We start from the raw sequence: 13200 nt of genomic DNA on the forward strand, positions 1-13200 counted from the left end.
GTTTTTTAGTGTCAATGTACTGTATCTTTCTTGGGGAGGGCTTCTGTATTTGCTTTTCATTCTGAATCACAACCCCATCTCATCCTAACCTCTTTCTTTTAGTAACTCCTGCTCACCCTTTCATTCTCAATGCTTTCTCACACAGAATCTGTCATACCATCAGTGCTCCAGAAATATATAATAAATGAATCACAAAATGAATGTGCATTGTTTACCTAGAGAGTACTAGGAAATGAGTTGAAAGCTGCAGGTGCATCTGTGTTAGAGAAAGTAGGTGATATTTCCAAATAATCTAAAGCTAGATTTAAAAAAAAATAAATATTTATTTATTTTTCCTTCTTTCTCTGTTTTTCAATAAATGAAAGCATTTACTTGTCATGTGATTTACCAGTCATATGAACTTGTTTATATTTAAGTACTAGGTAATGACTATTGATTTCATTTTTATTTTTCCCAATTAAAAACAGTCCCTATCCATATTTATTAGAAGGTACTGTGATAAGCGTCTAAAGGTACTTGCATGATATTTTTCTCTGAACTGGATCTATCTGGTTATGCCTTTTTTCCTCACTAGACTATGAGCTTCCTGAAAGTGTAGAACATTAATATTTATTTTTCAAGAATATAAGCATATATATAACACATCATTGGTGCTTTATATATTTTTGTTCAATGTGTGATTCAAAGAATGAAGAAAAGAATCGAAAATAAATAGTATGATAAAAACATGAGTTTCCTACTTTAATTGAGAGTGCAGGTGGTGGTCAGGACATTTCCAGCTTACAGGAGTCTAATACAACACGCAGGTAAATGACAATTTTTAAGTGTGATGGCTAATATTGAATGTCAACTTGACTGAAGGATACAAAGTATTGTTCCTGGGTGTGTCTGTGAGGGTGTTGACAAAGGAGATTAACATGTGAGTCAGTAGACTGGGAGAGACAGATCCGCCCTCAATCTGGGTGGGCAGCATCTAATCAACTGCCAGCGTGGCTAGAATAGAGCAGCAGGAGAAGATAGAAGAGCAGATTTGCCGAGTCTTCCAGCCTTCATCTTTCTCTCATGCTGGATGTCTCCTGCCCTCAAACATCAGATTCCAGGTTCTTCAGCTTTTAGACTCTTGGACTTACAGCAGTGGTTGGCTGGGGGCTCTTGGGCCTTTGACCACAGACTGAAAATGCACAGTCAGCTTCCTGACTTGAGGTTTTGGGACTCTGACTTTCTTGCTCCTCAACTTGCAGATGACCTATCACGGGATGTCACCTTGTGAACATGTGAGTCAATTCTCCTTTAATAAACCCCCTAGTATACATCTATCCTAGCAGTTCTGTTCCTTTAAAGAACCCTGATTAATACAGTAAGCAAAGCCTTGTTGAGACTCTTGAGGGTGCTCCCAATGTCACCCTCATGAGTCAGCTTGATGTAACCTGGAGATATGAGAAACTCTTATTAGTCAAAGATTTGTATGGAAATTGAAATTCTGCTTGTTTTTGCCTATCGGCCTGCATGTTTACTAAGTACCTGCTCCAAACTCTGGAAGCCTAGGTACATAGTTTTCTCTATTTCAATACTGCAAAGACTACAGCACTCAACAGGATGTTTATTTCTAAGATAAGGGGCTTTAGAGACAAGAAGAATAAGTAAAGATAAGGACAAGGAGAAGTGGCTCAAAAAGGGAATTTTGGACTATTCCAGTGATTAAGTGTTAATCACAATCAGTCTGGACAAAAAAATGCAGACATGAAAATTCATTCTAAAGAAAGAAGCACTGAAAGGAGACAGGCTTGGACATAATCTCACAACTAAAGAAAGAAGAACTGAAAGGAGACAGACTTGGACATAATTCCACAACAATATTATCATTATTAGACGCACTGCTTTTGAAAAATAACTTCAAAAGCAGTGGGTCTAATAATGCTAATAATGTTGTCTGCTTTCAGGTTTTTAAATTATTCTTTAAAAAATCAGATGCAAAATAACAAGCAAGGCCAGGCTAAATTTGAAATTGATTTTCCCAAAATAAGACACTTTGCTTTTCTAGCACTTCATGTAAATACAAAAGTTATGGAAATAGTGAAAAGTCTTGAACCTATAATTAAGCCTTTGTCTTAAAATTTTAGCTGTGATCTTGCTTTGAAAACGCCTTTGCTCCATTTCTTCTTCGTTGATAACACTGCCATTTTGTTTGTGTGAGATCAAACAAAAATGTAGAACATAGAATGATTTTGGATCAAATTAAAATTTAAATGATCAGCAAGAAATCTTTAGAGAGTATTTATTTCTGTCTGTATGTGGTACTTTCAGGTGGCTAGGCCTGTGGGTCAGAGCCATCAGATTTATCTTTATTCTGTAGACGTAGGAGTGTTCCTTGTTTTGGCTTTCTCTGTCTCACTCTGAGATCAAAATGTTGTATCATAAATGAACAATCTCAGAGCTAGGGAGACTGGATGTACTGTGTGCTGAGATCATAAAAGTGAAGATACTTCGGTAAAAATTCTCCCAAAGCATCACTGCCCTTTCTTTATGCACAACGTACAACAGAGAGTAGTCAAGGGAAGAAAAGAGCAGCCCGCAAGAAGGCAAGGAATATAAGAGAAAAAGGATGAGAAAGCAAGAGAAAAAGTCCTGGGCATTGCAAAGAAGAGGCTAGCCATACCTCATTAGTTATATAAAACGGCATTTTTTTTTTTTGGCAGTACCCCCTTTTGTCAGTACTTCAAGTTTATCTCATTTTTTTCTTGGCCCCTTTGACTCCACTAAGGCATCCAAAGATGATCACTGCCATAGTTTATCTCATTGCAGTTTTTAATGACTTTATCTCCTCTTTTACTTCCTGAATGTTTCCCAAGATGACAAGTTGCTTACCTGAGTCAGTGGCTAATGCAGAAAGACCAGGAACTCATCTATCCTCTTTTCGTATCCATTCCTTCCTGCCACCCTCTAGGGATGTATGTTCTCTCTGTTATCCCCTATGTGGCATAAACCTGAGCATTACATGACAGTAAAAATTTCCTTCTCGAAAAAACAAAGAGTACGATTGGCCCCTGGCATACCACTGGGGCGATGGATAGTGTTTTAGTTCAGCATAGGCCTCACTGTAAGGAGCCAACCTTGTGTTATGACTGCCAAAAAATGCAAATAAAAGTTAATGTAATGCACGAAATTTCCTTCTGCATTCTCATTAGTTTGCCTACAAAGAAAGCTAATGACAATTATTATACAGATTATGTTTATCAAATTATTCAAATAAATCAATAAACATTACATCGTGGCAAAAATTGCTAAGCTGTCAAAGAGTTAAAATACCAGCTTTACTGATTGCCAGTCCTGCTTAGTTTCTGTGTGGCACTACTAGCAATTTAGGAATTTCTCACAGACTGCAGTAGCCTCTGAATTAAAGATGACCTTATATTAACCCCACTGTGTGTAATGCTTTACGATTTTCAGGGCCCTTTCAGCATGTTTCCTCAACAATAACTGTGATGGGGAAAGTAAAGCCTCATTTTTTAGATGCAGAATCTAGAACTTCATGTGGTTTAATATTAAGGGAAGAAGCCCAAGCCAGAGAAAACTTCAGATAACCTGTTTATTACCTTTTGTTATGGACTTAATGTGTCTCCCTAAAATTCATATGTTGAAGTCCTCATCCCCAATGTGATTGTATTTGGAGGGTCTTTGGGAGGTCATGAAGGTTAGATAAGGTGATAATGCTGGGGCCCTCGTGATTCGATTAGTGTTCTTATAAGAAGAGACATCAGGCTGAGCCTGGTGGTTCACATTCTGTAATCACAGCACATTGGGAGGCTGAGGAGGGCGGATCACAGAGGTCAGGAGTTCAAGACCAGCGTAGCCAACATGGCGAACCCTGTCTCTACTAGAAATACAAAAATTAGCCAGGTGTGTTTGTGGGTGCCTATAATCCCAGCTACTCAGAAGGCTGAGGCAGGAGAATTGCTTGAACCTGGGAGGTGGAGGTCCCAGTGAGCCAGAATTGCACCATTGCACTCCAGCCTGGATGACAAGAGTGAAACTTTGTCTCAAGAAAAAAAAAAAAAGAGACATCAGAGAACTTGTTTTTTCTCTCTCTCCCAAAGATCACATGAAGAAGAGGTCAAGTGAGCACACAGCAAGACTGTGGCATCCTACAAGTCAAGAGAAGAGGTCCAGAGTAAAATCTACCTTGCAGGCACCTTGATCTTGGGTCTTCCAGTCTTCAGAACTGTGAAAAGTACATTTCTGTTGTTTAAGCATTCAGTCTATGGTGTTTTTTAATGGCAACCTCCCCAAAATAAGACACTCTTTCATCTAGTTAAACCATATAAAATTGACCCTTAAACAACACGAATTTGAGCTGTGTGCGTTCACTTACATGTAGATTCTTTTCAATAAAGGTGACTCTGTGTGTGTCTGCCTCTCCTGGCTCCTCTTTCGTCTCCTTTACCTCTTCCACCCCTGCCACCCCTGAGATAACAAGATCAACCTCTCCTCCTTTTCTCCTCCTCCTCAGCATATTCAATGTGAAATCAACGAGAATGAAGACCTTTATGATGATCCACTTCCACTGAACAAAGAAATGGTAATTGCACTTTTCTTCCTCTTCCGTATGATTTTCTTAATAATGCTTTACTTTTTCTAGTTTACTTTGTTGTAAGAATACAGTACATAATACATACAACATATAAAGTAGGTGTTAATCAATGGTTTTTTTGGCTTCCAGTGAACAGTAGGCTATGAGTAGTTAAGTTTAGAGGAGTCAGAGGCTATACATGGATGTTTGGCTGCAGAGGGAGTTGGCGCCTCTAACCCCTGCATTGCTCAACCATTGCGATAGAAGTACTAACCAAGACCTGTCACACTTTAATTTCATTGTTCTTTTACATTTTCACTTTCCCATGCAAAAAATTTTTTTTTCAATACCTGCTCTGTGCCAAGAAGTGTTCAGGAGTTGTAAAAATGAATCCACTATATTTAAGTTGCCCATATTTTGATAGGGGAATGACTCACTAAGAAGATAATTATCATATAGTTTCATACGTGCTATAATAAAAGTATTAGCTCTGGAAGGACTAAGCAGCTCATTTAGCTTGGGGGAACTCAGGAAACACTTCACAAGGGAGGTGACATGGATGACTGTTTTATGTGATTCGTGATGCTTGGAACCCATCAGCTTGGGGGGATGTGACTGGCAGAAGAAAGGAAGATACTCACCTAGACGGAGTGACAGTATTGGGGTGTGTGCTCCAAATTATGGTGGGAATCAACCTTGCACTATTGTCTACATTGGAACCTGTTAAGCCCAGATTCTTGAATTCTGACCCAGACCTGACCTACCAGAGCAGTATCTCTGGGCATAGCCCAGTGGATTAAGCATGTTTGATAAGCACCTTCAGGTAATTCGGATACACACTGAAGTTAGAATAGCAATGAACTCAGGATGCGTGAGGAAAAGGCGAGCTGTGCACTGTACTGCAGTGTGGATGAATCCTGATGTCAGATTTCCTCCACACTCTTACATGTTCCTTTATCCTCTGGTTTTCTCACTGCAGCAACTAAATTTCTTCATAGCCCTACTTTCAAAGCATCCAAGACCATTAGTGCTGCTCTGTTACTGAAATAATGTTTCCTCTTCCTATTGATTAATAAACAGAGCATCATCTGTTTTGTAAAGCTGGTACAGTCTTCTTCTCCTTTTACCTACAAGATCTTACAGCGGTTAATAGGAAACAAGGCTGGATATCAGAAAACCTGGTGTACAGTTAGCACAAAATAAGATGTCTCTCCCTATAGCATCCTGCTGGTTTGTTCTCTCAAAGTACCTCCCTGAATTTAAACCACTTCACACAGGCATCAATTAATGATATTTAATTTCTGATGAATATAATGAATATATAATTAAGATTAAGATACTCTGAGGGCTTCTCCTAGCTTTGAGTCCAATTCTTCTTTCTGCTTAGAAGCATGTCATTTAACCTCTTTACCTCTCTCCTTCTATAATTGGGGAGCATGAAACTTACCTGCCCTGAAATTTCTGAAGATTCAGTGGTAACGTTAGCCAAATGTTTAGCACATAAAAAGTACTAAAGAACTTGTGATGTGCTGGGCAAAAGATCTCTTTTGAACATCTGTGATACTTGACCCTTTCTGTGGTTCTTTTTTTCTTGACAAATTATGTCCTATTGCTTCAATGCACAGGAGGGAAGCAAGAAGATATAATGTAAATAATTAAAGCCACTTTTTTTACCGTCTATATGTAAAATAAGAACAAGGAACAGCAATGATGTGCCACCATAGTATCTGAAGCAATTTGAAGCCAAATATTTTAATGAAAGGTGTTGAAAAAGACCAAGTAGCAATATAGGGTACAGCTGGGAACTTCTTTTCCTTTTTGCTTTTTTTAAAGAGTTCTACGTCCTTAGGTAATAAAGCAAAAGAACATGTTATATATGATCACAACTACCTTCTGGATTATTTAGAATCTGGGAGTTGTCTTTGATTCTTTTCTCTCCCTTACCAAACCTGTTGATTCTACCAGTATCTTTGAACCTGTCTATCTTTTCCCAATTCCATTTCCCCTCTCTTATCTGTTATATCAGCTTCTCTCTATTGTCTATTTTAGATATTCCTTAACTGGCCCACATGCTTCCTTTTTATATCCCTTCCAATCCATTTTTTATGCAGCAGCCACAGTGATTCTATCAAAAGGCAAATCTTTTAAATTATAAATTATTTTTATTGAGGTAAAATATGCATATATAATTTACCATCTTTCCTACTTTTAAGTGTGCAGCTCAGAAGCAATAAATACATTTGTATTCTTTTTTTTCCCATTCACCATCTCCATCCTTGCCAAAAGGCAAATCAAATCTTGTCTTTTTCTCACTCAGCCCTTCAATGCCTTCCCATTGCATGTTGAATCACGTGTAACCTCCTGACCTTGAGTTTCAGAATCCTGGCTGTGTTGACCTTTGCTTTCTTCTCTAGCTTCATTTTCAGCCACTTTTTCTCACAATTGCTCCAGCCAATTACCCATGTGTGAGTTCTTAGAGCACCCCACACTGTGTCCTCCCTCAAAGCCTTCATACACAGGCTTTCCCCCGGAGAGCCTCTATCCAAGGTGTCTCTCCCTCAATCCCTGTTCTTCAAATCTTAAACTAAATGTTACCTGAAAAGAAATAACATTTCTGGGATTAATGAAGACAAATCTCAGCAGGTCTGTTCCCTTTATCTTCAGCACAGTCCATGTTTCTTATCTGTCGAGTACTTTCCTCATGTGTAATTATTCATTTATACGTTCATTTGCCTGTTCAATGTTTGTCCTCATAAAGTTGACCATAAACTACATGAGGACATGGACCAGGTCTTTTGAACTCACCACTGGCAACTTAGTGCTGAGAATCCCACCTCAGATTTAATGGATAATTGCTGAATAAACACATGAACAATAAGGAAGGTGGATTCTATTTCTGCAATTCCCTGAATAACTTGTATATTAAAAAAAGATCCTGGACTGGGCAGAATGGCTTGTGCCTGTAATCCCAGCACTTTGGGAGGCTGAGGCAGGCAGTTCAGGAGTTCAAGACCAGCCTGGCCAACATGGTTAAACCCGTCTCTACTAAAAATGCAAAAATTAGCTGGGTGTAGTGGCATGCACCTGTAATTCCAGCTACTAGGGAGGTGGAGGCAGGAGAATTGCCTGAACCTGGGAGGTGGAGGTTGCAGTGAGCAGAGATTGTGCCACTGCACTCCAGCCTGGTGACAGAGCAAGACTCTCTTGGGGGAAAAAGAAAGATCCTGGAGATAAACTGGGAGTAGGAGTTGGAGAAACTGAAATGAAATCTGAGAGGGAAGAACTGAAGAAAAATAGAGAAGGAATAGCTGTTGGTTAGATAAATAAAAGCAAAAAAAAAAAAAACCCCAAAACAAAAAACCCTCCACCAACATAACCCAAATCACATTAAAACAAAACCCCTACTGTAAGCTGTTGAAGGAATGGGTATAATTAACATTCAATTTGCAATCTTTTTAAATGTCCGTGGTGTAAACTCCTATTTAACCTTTCCAAGTCTCCAGTAAATATGCCAAACATAAAGGGCATATGTGTATGCGTTTCTGTTTTTATGTGTATTAGTCATTTATTGTTGCATAACAAGTCACCGCCAAAATTAACTTGTATGTTAAAAAAAGATCCTGGGCCAGGCAGAGTGGCTCACGCCTGTAATTCTAGAGCTTTGGAAGGCCTAGGCGGGCGGATCATGCGGTCAGGAGATGGAGACCAAAATACATTGAGTATGTCGCTATGTCACTGTTTTGGTGGTTTAGAATCTGGGTATGGCTTAAGTGGGTTACCCACTTTAGGGTCTGACAGAAGGCTGCCATCAGGTATAGACCAGGACTAGAGTCTTTTCTGAAGTCTTGACTAGGGAAAAATCTGCTTCTGAGCTGTTGGACTGAGGCTATCAGTTCCTTGATGGCTTTAGATGAAGCCTACCCTCAGTTCTTTGCCACGCAGGTCTCTTCAGTATGGCAGCTGGTTTCATCAAAGTGTGTAGTCCAGAAAGCAATAGAGTCTGCCAAAGAGATGGAACTTGCAATCTCGTTACCTAATCATGGAAGTGACATCCCAACACCATTTCAGTATCCCTTCAGTTAGAAGCCAGTAACTAGTTTCAGCTCACACTCAATGGAAGGGATTACACAGGGGATGAATACAGCAGGGGCCAGGAACTGTGGGGGCTAACTTAGAAGTCACCCGTTGCAATATGTTTGTTGGTGTTTTGATTGTATGTGTGCATATGTGTGTAAATCAAGGATGGGACTAAGTTCTACATTTAGGGTAATGCAATTCAGCAGGAACGAGCTGTTGGAATCAGAGAAAGTAGTGAGAAGATATCTTTTCTGGAAATATAAAGATAATTTGGGAAAGCCTTTCACAGGGTGATAGACTCTATTTTATTTGGCTCTCTAGAGGCACTCAGAACTTAGGTATCCAATAATTGGATTACCCAGAACACTGTTATAACTCTCCACTGTGCTTTTCCTGACAACTATTTTGGAAGTATAATGTACTCAGGAATGATTAATGTTTCCAAAGGGTTCGGGGGATTTGTATAGAAATGGTGGATAGATAGAGGTTTATCAGACTTAGCACAATAGGTGAAATGCTTCAGTGGCACAAAGGTTATTTTACAGGTAACCTTGACATAAGGTCTAATTTATAAAGTCAGGGAAGGTTCTTCAGTAATCTGGGACTAGCTCTGTAACTTGTAAGCCTTCTAAATAATTGAATTACAAAAATGTTTTATTACAAATACGAAATTGTTGATATACTTCTCCAACAGCAACCTATATCTCTTTGATCTAGAATCAACCAAAGTGTGTTATTTATCTATGTGCCAGGTATTGTGTTCGGTTGGTCACCAGGTGCTTATAGATTCCTTAAAGGACTCTGGTGAGTAAATAATTATACAGTTTAATGGTAGGAGAGAAGCCCACTCAAAACTTTCTAGCTTGAGAAACAGGGTTGTTTATAAAATAATTATTTGAAATTAATAATTATTTGAAGTTTGACTATGGACAGATAGTAGATGAAACTTAAGAGCATTTTACAATGATGTCATGTGGGAGGTTAGACAGAAAGGATAGGGGATTTTTGAGACATGCAGAGGCAGACAGAGATGCTGGGAACCATCATGAACATAATTAAGAAACATGAGGGGAGGTGACTGCTCTCCATCTTTTTTCCTCAAGGTTTATTAAGGTATAATTGACAAAATTTGTATACACTTAAGTTGCACAATGTGATATCTTCATATACATATGTATTGTGAAGTAATTCATACTATCAAGCTAATGGACATATCCGTCACCTCACATAGTTAACCCCTTTTTTGTGGATTAGAATATTTAAAATCTATTCTTAACAAGTTTAATGGACATAGTACATCATTATTAACTATGCTCTATATTAGATCTCTAGAATGTATTCCTCTTACAATTGAAAGTTTGTACCCTGTGACCAATATCTCCCCATTTCCTCCTTCCCCAACTCCTGGCAATCACCCTGCTACTTCTGTTTCTTATGAGTCTGACTTTCTTTTCTTTAAATATTTCACATATACATGAAATCATTCAGTATTTATCTTTTCGTGTTAGGCTTATTTGATTTAGTATAATGTCTTTCAGATTAATCTATGCTGTAGCAAATGAAAGGATTTTCTTTTTTATGACTGAACAATAGTCTGTCATGAGTGTGCATGTATTATCTTTAAAAATACTGTTAATCTGTTTATGGGCACAGATTGTTTGCATATATTGGCTATTGTGGATAATGCAGCAGTGAACATGGGAGTGCAAATATCTTTTTGAGATAGTGATTTTATTTCTTTTGGATATATAACCAGAAGTGGTATTGCTGGATCATATGGTAGTTCTATTTTACATTTTTTGTGGAAACTGCCTACTGTTTTCCATAACGGCTGTACCAGTTTACATTCTCATCCACAGCATTCAAAGATTTTTGAATGCTTTTCTCCACATTCTCACCAAAACATTTTATTGTTTGTCTTTTCGATAATAGACATCCTAACAGGTATGAGGTGATATTTCATCGTGATTTTGATTTGCATTTTTCTGATAATTTGTAATGTTGAACATCTTTTTATATACCTCTTGGCCATTTGTATGTGTTTTCTGGAAAGACGTCTACTTAGGTTCTTGCTTATTTTTAAATGGGTTATTTATTTTTTTGCTATTGAGTTATATGAGTTCCTTATATAATTTGGATCTTATCCCTTTATTGGATATATAGTTTGCACATATTTTCTCACATTCCATAGGTTCCCTTTTCATTTTGTCCATTGTTTCCTTTGATGTGCAGAATTTTAATAGTTTCATTTTTATTTTGTTGCCTATGCTTTTGGTATCAAATTATCCCTCCCGTCCCCTCCCCTCCCCTCCTCCCTTCCCTTCTCCTTTTTCCCTTCCCTTCCCTTCTCCCTCCCCTCCCCTCCTCTCCCCTCCCCTCCCCTTCCCTTCCCCTTCCCCTTCCCCTACCTTCCTTTTCCTTGGTCCTTCCGTTCCCTTCCCTTGTTCCTTCCCTTCCCTTCCCACTTCCCTTCCCCCATCCCTTCCCCTTTCCCTTCCCTTCCCTCCCCTCCTCCCTTCCCTTCCCTTCCCTTCCCTTCCCTTCCCTCTTCCCTTCCCCTATCCCTTCCCCCTTCCCTTCTCTTACCCGCCTTCTGTTCCATTTCCATTTTTCTTTCCTTTCCTCTTTTCTTGTTTTGTGACAGGATCTCACTTTGTTGCCCAGGCTGGAGTGGGATGGTGCAATTATGGCTTACTGCAGCCTCAATCTCCCCAGACTTAGGTGGTTATCCCATCTCAGCCCTCTAGTAGCTGAGTCTACAGGTGTGCACCACCACGCCCAGGCATTTTTGCTTTTTTTTTTTTTGTAGAGTTGGGGTTTCACCATTTGTCCAGGTTGGTCTTGAATGCCTGGCTCAAGCAATCCACCCTCTTGACCTCCCAACATGTGGGGAATACAGGTGTGAGCCACCGCACCTGTGCCAGGCTTCTCTGTGTTTTCTTCTAGGAGTTTTGCAGTCTCATTCTTAGGTTTAAGTCTTTAATCAATTTTGAGTTGGTATTTGTAAGATAAGTGTCCAATTTAATTCCCTTGCATGTAGAGATCCAGTTTTCCTAACACTATGTATTGAAGGGACCATCCTTTCCCCACTATGTATTTTATATTTTAATTTTTTTTTTTTTTTTTTTGAGATGGAGTTGTACTCTTCACACAGGCTGGAGTGAAGAGGTGTGATCTTGGGTCACTGCAACCTCTGCTCCGGGTTCAAGCAATTTTCCTGCCTTAGACTCCAGAGCAGATAGGATTATAGGTGCCTGGCACTATGCCTGACTAATTTTTCTATTTTTAGTAGAGAGAGGGTTTCGCCATGTTTGCCAGGCTGATCTCGAACTCCTGACCTCAGGCAGTCCACCCACCTTGGCCTCCTAATGTGTTAGGATTACAGGCATGAGCCACTGTGCCTGGCCAGCCCACTGTGGATTCTTGATACCTTGGTAAAAATATTAGTTGACTCTAAATGTGTGAGTTTACTTCTGGTCTCTTATATTCTGTTCCATTGCTGTATGTCTTTTTTTATGCCATAACCATACAGTTTTGATTACTATAATTTGTAATATTATTTTGGAATCAGGAATTGTGATATCTCCAACTTTTTCTTTTTTCTCAAGATCTTCTTAGCTATCTGAGACCTTTTGTGATTCCATACAGATTTTAGAATTGCTTTTCTATTTGTATAAAAAGTGCCCTTGGAATTTTGATAGAAATTGAATTAAATTTGTAGATCACTTAGGGAAGTATAAATATTTTAACAATATCAATACTTTCAATCCATGAACATGGGCTATCTTTTCATTTATTTGTGCCTTCATTTTTTTTTCAGTGATATCTTACAGATTTAAGTGTACAGATCTTTCAGTGCTTTAAGTTTATTCCTATGTATTTTTTTTTCTGATGCTGTTGTAAATGAAATTGTTTCCCTAATTTCTTTTTTGAGTAGTTTGTTTTTAGTGCATATAAATGCAACTGATTTTTGTATATTGATTTTTATTCTGCAACCTTAACAGAAATCATTTACTAATTCTAACAGTTTTATAGTGTGGAGTCTTTAGGGTTTTGTATACATAAGATCCTGTCATCTGCAAACAGAGACAATGCATTACTTCCTTTTGATTGGATGCCTTTTATTTCTTTTTCCTGCCTAATTGCTCTGGCTAGGACTTTCAGTACTGTGTTGAACAGGTGAGAGTGGGAACATCTCCTGGCACTGAGTTGTGCTGCCTCTCAGGAGGGGTGATGTGGATAATGTGAAACTGTTCTTTTTACTCTCATCAGTGTATCTTTCTCTTTTTTTCATAATGTACAAATATAATTGGTGACAATAAATGCCTTAATTCTGATTGATGAATGAGTGTATATATGGTAGTTGAGATTCTGAGAGCAGTGATAATCTTCCATAAAAGCTAGCAGAAGGCTGGGCGCGGTGGCTCATGCCTGTAATCCCAGCACTTTGGGAGGCCGAGGCAGGTGGATCACGAGGTCAAGAGATCGAGACCATCCTGGTCAACATGGTGAAACCCCGTCTCTACTAAAAATACAAAAAAAATTAGCTGGGCATG

At 38.8% G+C, this 13200-nt stretch overlaps 1 long non-coding RNA gene across 1 annotated transcript in view; it reads left to right on the forward strand.

The window, feature by feature from the left end:
* Nucleotides 1-1237: 1237 nt before the first annotated feature.
* The window catches only part of LOC119470917, a 36850-nt gene continuing 24887 nt past the window's right edge, over nt 1238-13200 (forward strand). Inside the window, exon 1 of the long non-coding RNA XR_005199894.1 lies at nt 1238-1274. This is a non-coding gene — a long non-coding RNA (uncharacterized LOC119470917). The remainder of the gene's footprint in view (nt 1275-13200) is intronic.

Source organism: Cebus imitator, unplaced genomic scaffold (genome assembly GCF_001604975.1).
Source record: "Cebus imitator isolate Cc_AM_T3 unplaced genomic scaffold, Cebus_imitator-1.0 Scaffold44, whole genome shotgun sequence".
NCBI lineage: Eukaryota > Metazoa > Chordata > Mammalia > Primates > Cebidae > Cebus > Cebus imitator.